General features: G+C 45.6%; 1 long non-coding RNA gene across 1 annotated transcript in view; it reads left to right on the top strand.

Moving 5' to 3' along the window:
- The window catches only part of LOC148138766 (uncharacterized), a 109,283-nt gene extending 104,617 nt beyond the window's left edge, over positions 1-4,666 (top strand). Inside the window, exon 4 of the long non-coding RNA XR_015753835.1 lies at positions 4,327-4,666. This is a non-coding gene — a long non-coding RNA (uncharacterized LOC148138766). The remainder of the gene's footprint in view (positions 1-4,326) is intronic.
- Positions 4,667-9,292: the final 4,626 nt, after the last annotated feature.

The raw sequence follows: 9,292 nt of genomic DNA on the forward strand, positions 1-9,292 counted from the left end.
TGCTCCTCCACTCTCTACAGTCCTCCCAGCACCTCAAATATTCTCTCTCTGCGTAATTCTGCAATTTGGGGCAGCACGGTGGCTCAGTGGTGAGCAATGGTGCCGCACCGCGCCAGGGACCCAGGTTCGATTCCAGCGTTAGGTGATTGTCTGTGTGGAGTTTGCACTTTGTCCCTGTTTCTGCGTGGGTTTCCTCCGGGTTCTTCGGTTTCCTCCGACAGTCCAAAGATGTGCAGGTCAGGTGAATTGGCCGTGCTAAATTGTCCATAGTGTTACATGCATTGTCAGAGAGAAGTGGGTCTAGGTGGATTACTCTTTGGAGAGTTGGTGTGGCCTTGTTGGGCCGAAGTACCTGTTCCCATGTTCTAGGGAATCTAATCTAAACTCTCCCTCTGCATTCCATATTACTGTCCCTAAATATATCCCTCTATCCATAAACAGCCCCAAACCCTTCAAACCTCCAAGTCCCTGTGAACTCCCACTGCTTCAACATCCCTCCTTAACTGTGTAACCTCTTCCAGTCCTGAAACACTAAAAATGTGGACATCCTACAATCCTCCCGATCTGCGTAATCCTCTCAGGTCCCTGCAACACCATCGATCTGTGGAACCAGCTCCAATGCCTGTGACTCTCCCACTCAGTTTCTACAAGACTGGCTATCTATGTAACATCCTCCTGTCGCTATCACCCACCCTGTCAATGTAAGCTCCTCCAGTCTCCCCACCAATCTAACCTTCTCCAGCTCTTACACCCCTATCTGTGTAAACGTTACACTCCCCTACAACCATCACTAAAGCATAAACCTCCTCGAGTGAGTGCAATGCTTCCTATCTGTGTTTGTGTCTCCAGGCTCTATTGCTGTTCCTGTGTCTGTAAGTTCTGACAGATTGTCCAGCTTTCCGGTCCATATAATTTCCAGAACCTCAACATCCGACATCAACAAATGTCTTCATTAACTACAGCCTTCCTTATCTCTGTTCATTCCTCAATTCTATACAAGTTCATAATCTCATAAATTAGCAACATTCCATAAAATTCTCCCTGTCTGCGTAAACTGCCCCAATCCTACACTGAGAAGCCTCACTGTCCTTTTGATCATCTGTAGTCCCTTCAGATCGCCCTGTATCTTTCCTGACTCCATTGAATACAGCTCATCTCATGTTATAACTCCTCGAACTCATATGTTACTCCCCATCTCTGTGATATTCTTCAGTTGCTGCAATTCTCTTTCTTTATCTCCAGATCTTCCAATCCTCCTGATCGATGTAAGGTTATTGATCCCTTGCAGCATGTTTAATACCTATAGCAGCCTCCAACTCCTCAATGCATCCTGTCGCTGTAACCTCCTCAAATACTACAGCTCACTGTCTTTGTAATATCTTCCAGTATCTGCAACCCTGTTGATTTCTGTAACCTCTTCCAGAACAGCACTCCAAATCCCTGTGTAACTGATGGGAATGCTGCCAACCTGCCTTCACAGTCCTCACTAACTCTCTGAACTCCTGCAGCCCTACAACCCTCAGTATCTCTGGTCCCTCCAATCCCTACACTTCTCCCTGGCTGTATGAACTGCTCCAGCCCCTTCAACCCTCCCTATCTCACTCACTCCTGCAGCTCCAACTGCTGTGCATGTCAGTGTAATCCCCAACACCAATAATCATCCATTTCTCTATAAACTCCTGTAGCTCCAAATTCTACCCAATCTGTCTAATCTCCAGTGCCTACAACCTTCCCTTTCTTTGAAAGCTTCTTTAGCTCAAACTACCACCAATATCTGTGTAATCTTCAGTCCCCACAACCCTCCCAGTCTCTGTATCTCCTGAATATCCAGTGACCACCCCTATCTGAGTAATCTCTAGTCCCTGTATTCCTCCTGATCTCTGTAACTCCTTCAGGACTGATAACCCTGTAACTCTCCTTGACATCTTTCAGCCCGACAACCATCTGATCTCTAACCACCAACAGTGATCTCAAACCACCCAAACTCTGTAACATTCTCCAGTCTCTACAACCCAGCTTTTCTCTGTTAGCTTCGCTGGTGTCTGTATTCCCCTTTATCTTCAGTTACAGATCCTTGCTCAGGAGAAAATGTCTCAGTACCGAATCTGTAAGAACACAAGAATCTTTGGTGTATCAATAAATTTGCCTCATTTTCTAAATTGTAACGACTGCAAGTTCAACCTTCTCCACCTCTTCTCATCAATATCCCTCCATTTTGAAGAACAGCCTGGTGAACCTTCTCTGGGCTGCCTCCAATGCAAGGACATTTTCCCTCCAGATAGGGGGCCAACCTGTTCACAGTATTCTCAGTGCGAGCTGACAGGAATCCTTTATAGTTGTGATAAGCCTTCCCTATTTTTATTCTCCATTCCCTTTGGAATCAATGCCAGCATTCCATTTGCCTTCTCTATATCCTGCTTGCCCTGTATGCTACCTTTCTGAGATTTATACACAAGGATTTCCAAGTTACTCTGTGGTGTAGCTCTCTGCAGTTTATCTGAAACCAAGAAGTGACATCAATAATCAGGAAGGTGCTGGAATGTATGGTAAACGATATGCCAGAAATGATAACTGCACACTTAGAAACCTAGGGAAAAAGTGCAGTCCATACGACCATCATTTATAGGAGTAGAATTAGGCTATTCGGTCCATCGGGTCTATTCCACTATTCGATTATGGTTGAATTGTTTCTCAACCTCGTTCTCTCACTTACTCCCTGTAACCCTTGATCTCCTTACTCATCCAGAACCTAGCTATCTCTGAATCACTTAGCACCCACAGCCTCATGAGGTAGTGAGTTCAACAGATCCATCACCCTCTGGCTGTATAAATCCCTCCACATCTGTATTCGAAAGGGTCGTCCCTTCACTCTGAAGCTGTGCCCTTGGCCTCTAGTCTCTCCTGCTCATGGAAACATCTTGCCCACGTTCACACCATCCAGGCCCCTCAGTATTCTGTAAGTTTGAATGAGATTCTGCCTCCGCCTCTGAAACTTCATCAAGTGCAGACCCAGAGACTTCACCTGGTCCTCTTTAGTCAAGCATTTAGTCACTGGGATCTTTCATGGAAACCCATTTCTCGTACCCCTTCACATCCTTTGTCCAGACTCTGAATGAATAACGTGTAGAGTGTAGTCCCAACACTGACCCCTGCGGAGCTCCCCTCATCACCAGTTACCATCGTGAAAAAGACCCCTTTCTTCACACTCTCTGTCTTGTGCCAATCGGACAAATCCTCTATCCATGCTAAGCATGTTGTTCTGAAACGGAAATTTCATTTCACACCCACTGCAGGATTTATTTTTCTGTCTGGCTGTTAACGGCAGAGTTTCACCATTACATTCCCATCTGTAATTCCCTGGAGAAGGTGGTGGTGAGCTGCCTTCCTGACCCATTGCAATCCTTTAGGTGTAGGGACAGACACAGTGCTGGGAGGATGGAGCGTGGCTTGAAGGGCACCTTGGAAATGCTGGTGTTCCCGTGCAGCTGGATCTCCTGTCCTTCCAGGGTATAGTGGTTCCGGGTTTGGGAAGTACTGTTGAAAGAGCCTGCCTGAGTGACCTCAGTGCTACTTGTAGATCTTTTATTTCTTCATTCATTCACAGACATGAACTTTGATGGATGAGTCAGCAGTTCTTGTTGACTTTGTGTTGTTCCTGAGAAGGTGGTGAGCTGCCTTCCTGAGCCACTGTACCAGCCGTTGGAAATTCTGATCACCTAAAATTTCTCCCTTTTTAAATTTGTCACCCCTTCAGCTTCTGTAACTCTCCATATAACTGTAATCAATGACAGCACAGATTCCCTTCCTAAATCTCTATAATTACAATGGTAGTGTGTGCTGAATTGGCACTTTTCGTCCTCTTTATCCATTTTATGACTTCCAGCCCCTACCATCCCACTATTTGGAATGGTTCCATTCTCTGCACCTCTTCATGTCCTGAGAGACCTTGAACACCACCAGTGCTTGAAAGTTTATATTCCGCCCAGTTACTGCGAGTCTTCTAACTCTGTAACATCCAACAGTTTCCAGTACCATACAACACTTGCTGGCTCTCAAATTGCATTTGTTGAAGTCTGCACATCGCTGTAAGCAGCTCAGAAAAAGCCCTATAGACTCTACAAAGCTCCATCATGAACAAGCCACAATCTTTCTATTTTCTTTGCCTTCTTCTGTGTCTTCAACTCTCACTCTATCTTCCAGTAAACCTCTTTAGTTGCTGCAGGTCTCCCTAGCTCCCCAGATAACCTGTTCCATCCCATACAGCTCCCTCAATCACTGTAACACCCTCTGCTCTGTCTAACCCTCCTCTTTCCCACTGTCTTTCAGGCACAACAGCGATCCTGTAAGAGTGCAGTGCGGAACGGGCTGTTATAAATCTCAGCTGAGGCTTGAGGCCTACCATTACCTGGGAGTCACAAGGGGAGAGACCCTGAGAGAGAGCAGTAGAATATTAATCAGCATCAAGGATCGAGGCCAACTGGGACTTGGAGTTGGAGAAACAGCAGAGCAGGAGGCTCGAAATCAACGGCGAGTCACAGAGGGAGTGACCCTGTGAGGGAGCAACATGGAACCAGATCTTGAGGCTCACTCACGTCTAGGAGGTGAATGCACCAACATGGGACGATTATAAATCAGCACTGAGGATCGAGGCCTAGTCATGCCTGGGATTCACAGAGACGGTGACGCTGTGAGTGAGCAGAGTGGAGTGGGAGCTGGAGGTTTGCACGCCCCTGGCAGTCACAGAGATGGTGACCCTGTGAGGGAGTGGGAGCTGGAGGATTACACGTATCTGGGAGTCACGGAGAAAACCTTCTGCTACTGAGACCTTCCTGCATCGAGTTTGAATGAAGTGCAAGAGCCATCACAGAAAAGGTTGTATGTTCATTGGCTGATAAATACACCGTTATTAGTGACTGTCAGTTAATTGCTGTAAGTCAGCAAATTTATTTTTTAACTTCTGAAATAAAGATTGATCTCAGAAATATGAGGGGGATGTGAAATTCTGAGCCAGTATAATAAATTATGCTCAGTAAGCCACAGTTGAATAAGGGACTTAACCATATTATGATGTCCCTGATGTTAACTTAATTCTAAGTAATTAAGTAAGTTACTCTAGACATGTTGCATTTTAAGACATGGCAAGGCATGTTTGTCAAATGGAAAATGTGTTCTGTTACATTGGGAAGTCAGAGCGCCTGCTCGTGTCCTCGATGAACACTGGGTCGTGGAGCTCAGACTGTGACTAGAGACTCTGCCATGCTGAGAGTTATGGGGATAGCACACACACAGAACAGACCACCCTGCAGACATGACAACCTGGAATAAGTAAGGGATGGGGTCTAGGCAATCGAAGAGAAACAGCCAGGGAATCCATGTATAGCCTGATGTCTCCCTCCCAATTCAGTTTACCATTTCGGAAGCTGATGAAGGTGCAGTCAGACACATGTCTGTGGCCCCACAAACAGCCTGACTGTACAGGAGGGGAGGGAGAAGGAAGGAGGAGCAATAGTCACAGAGAAGTCAGGAAAGTGAATAAGGTGTCAGCGTGTCTGTAATTCCAGGATAGTGGGGTTAAGAACGTTACTGTGTCTGCACGACAATCGTCTGGTGGCCAGTGAGCAGTCAAAGGTCATGTCTACGTTGGTAGGGATGGCATGGGTAGGAAGAGTGAAGTGGTCTGGGTATCAGAATTTAGGGAGCTAGGTGGATGGTTAGCAAATGGGAACTCAAATTTATCAATCCCCGGAATACTCGCAGGGCCGTGTACAAGTGAGAACAGGACTCTGAGTTTTAGGTAGATGAGTGTGTGACTGGAGCGATGGTGTAGCAGGAAGGGCTTCAGATTCCTGGGTCATTGGGACTGATTCTGGGGAAGGCAGCAACTCTACAAATTGGATGGGCTAACGTGACAGAGCTGGGACTAATTCCTTCTGGGGTGTGTGGGTGGAATTGAAAATAACTTGCCGTGTGTATGGGATCCAAGAAGGAATAGTGGAGGAGACTACCAGGATTCTAAAAATAATGGGAGATATAGTTGGTACTAATTTACAACCACAAGTTTATCAGTGGAATACTCGAAATGTGGGGAGTTCCAGATGCAGATTGGTGTGTGGAAATCTGATGTACTGATCACCGAGAGCTGGCTCAAGGAATAGCAGGACTGGGTGTTAAATATTGCTGGGGATAAAGGATTCCAAAATGATAGAAGGGAAGAGAAAGGATGAAGGTAGAAGTACTGGTTGAGATTAGCGTTAGTTAAGGAGACCAAGAGACAGAGGATCCATCCAAGGACAGAATGAATTTGGCTGGAGGTACAGAACAAAAAGTGTTCAATTAAACTGTGAGGTACAGTCTATCAGCCAGCAACCATTGGAAAGGATGGAGAGAATAAATATTCAGGGGCATTTGAGAGCAATGACAATACTACAGATTAGTTATACTGAGAAACTTAATTTATCCAAATATTGACTGGGTTATTGGTGGTGCAGGGTCATGAGGGGCCAGTATCCCTGGATTATATGGAGGAGAGCACACTTCAGGTGTATGTGTCCAGCCCAAGAGAGCACGTACTGTTGGACCTGGTCCTTGGGGAAGAGATGGGGCAAGTGGATCCAGTGTCAGTAGGGGAATGTTTTGGGGGTGCAGCGATCATTTTTTTTGTAAAGTTCAGAATGATGGTAGAGAATGATATGCAATAATTGAGAGTGAGAAACATTAGTTGACTGAGAGCAGCCTTCAATAAGGCAAGAATGAAGCCGGGATCTTGTCAACAAGGCCAGTGAAATTGTAGCTGTAAATAGCTAGGTCAGATGGAGCTGGGATTGTGGAGATGTGGCTGCAGTGTGACCACGACTGGGAACTGGATAGTCAAAGGTTTTCCCCATTTCTACAGGAAGGATAAATAGGCCAACACAGTGAAGTAGTATTGTGTATAAAGGATGGGATCAGTATTATTGTGACGTTAATCAATTCACACACTGCTCCTCCCTGTCCTCATCCCTCATCACTGCGTATTGATGCTATCAGACATTGGTAACCTTTGAAAACTTCAGCAAATAGCACAGTATAGAGGAGATGACTTTGTCCACTGTCTGCATTGGACAAGTTGTAATGTTTGTTAAAGCCCTGGTTCTGTCTCCCCGGACAGTGTAGATCTTCAGGTGCAGATCCCGGCACCTTTTTAAAATGGTTTGAGAATTTCTGCATCTACCCCGCTTCCATGTGTGACTCCCAGGCCCCTACCATACTCTGGGTGAAATAACAACTTTCCTCACCACTTCTCTAATATTTCATCCAATTACATTAAAGATTCGCCACTGGTAATTGAGCTCTCTAACAGCAACAAGATGTTGTCTCCCTTTCTACCCATGTCCCTGCAGCAGCATTAAATGTGTACAAACACGGAGTGAGCAGCTCAGAGGGACAGGCCATGAGCTGGATGGATCCCCCTGAGCACAGTGTCTTTGCAGCAGCATTGCATTGAGAGTTGTCAGTGCAACCTGAGCTGCAGCATTGAAGTACACGTGTACTATCAGTGGGTCGGAGATGTGCTGAGATGGCATGGTGAGGCTGGCATATGTCAGATTCTAACGTCGGAGATGTGGCATACGTGCAGCTCCTGTTAGTGGAGTGTCCCCTGAGACGTTGGTGTCCAAGATAGAAGGTCGTAGTAGCGAGGGGCGAGATGGACTCACCAGTTACCAGCTCCGACTTTCACGCCAAATTCTCCGTATTGAGTTTCCCGAAAGTGGAAGGGAGGACATAAACCTGCAAGTTGATGAGGAGAGATCAACAATAATGTGGTTATTAATCATTAGTAATCATTGACTGAGCATCTCGCCACTGCTGCACACAAATCTTGACTTAACGAACAGTCCAGCACAGGAACAGGCCCTTCAGCCCAGCAAGCCTATACTGACACATGATGCCCTTCTAAAGTTAAAACGAAAGTTTTTGCTTCTACATATTCTACGTAATTCTATTCGTTGTTGTTTCTACTCTGTGTCAAGATGCCTCTTAAACCTTGCTATATTAGCTTGTTTCCCTCTTATCAGTGTATTCCAGTCACTTTCACATTCTATCTGGAAAAGCAAAAAAATCTTGCCGAGAATATCACCTGAACTTTCTCCTTCACTAAAATCTACGGTCCTGAGTAATTGATATTTCTACTCTGGGAAAAAGTCTTTAACTGTCCTTCTCTCTGTCTCTGATAAAAAGTTGTAAATCTCCATCACGTAGTCCCATAGCCAATGATGCCCAGCTGCACACAAACCATGTTTGTTCAATTTCTCCTTCTGACTAATACCATCCAAACCAGACAACTTCCTGGTAAAGCGTTTCCATAGCTTCTCCAACACTTCCACATCGTTCTGCTGGTGTGGCAACCAGTACTGTACACAATATTCCAAATGTGCCCGAACTGAGATTCTCTACAACTGCAATATAACCTGCTAATTTTCATATTGTACGCTCTGATGCCTGTCTGCAAGTTTGCCGTCAGTCTTCTTGATCACCCTATCCACCCGTGTTGTCACTTTCCGGGAACTGTGGAGCTGTACACCAAGATCCCTTCGGATGTTGATGTGGCCAGTTGTTTTTCCATCCACTTTATACTTCTCTCCTGCATTAGACCTTCTAAAACGCATCACGTCACAACTGTCCAGATAAAGTTATATCTGTGTTTTCTCTGTCCAAGTCTGCAGCTGACCTATATCTCTGGCAATCATCCTCACAATCTGCAACTCTGCCAATCTATTTACAGATCTCCAGTCAAAAAAACACTGTTCCACCACTACTCTGTCTTCTATGGCCAAGCAGTTCTCTATCCATCTTACTAACTGAACGCTGATCCTATTTCACTTCACCTTCTGTCGGAGCCTGCCATAAGGAACCATATCAAAGGTTCCATGCCCTCATCAATCAATTGTCTCACTTCCCCAAAATAATCAAGTTTGTAAAACAGGATATTCCCCACAAAACTGTGTTGCCTGTGCGAGTAAGTCCATACGAGAATACTGTTGGAGCTGCACTCATTCAGACAGGTGCTAATTCCATCACATTCCTGACTTGAACCTTGGAGATTAGATTAGATTCCCTACAGTGTGGAAGCAGGCCCTTCAGCCCAACCAGTCCACACCAACCCTCAGAAGAGTAACCCATCCAGACCCATTCCCCTGCACGATATTGAACCCTGACTAATGCACCAAATACTATGGGCAGTTTAGGATGGCCAATTCACCTGACCTGCACATCTTTGGACTGTGGGAGGAAACCGGAGCACCCAGAGGAAACC

Source organism: Chiloscyllium plagiosum, unplaced genomic scaffold (assembly GCF_037043375.1).
Source record: "Chiloscyllium plagiosum isolate Xiang-an unplaced genomic scaffold, Cpla_swu_hap1 HiC_scaffold_39, whole genome shotgun sequence".
In the NCBI taxonomy this organism is placed as follows: domain Eukaryota; kingdom Metazoa; phylum Chordata; class Chondrichthyes; order Orectolobiformes; family Hemiscylliidae; genus Chiloscyllium; species Chiloscyllium plagiosum.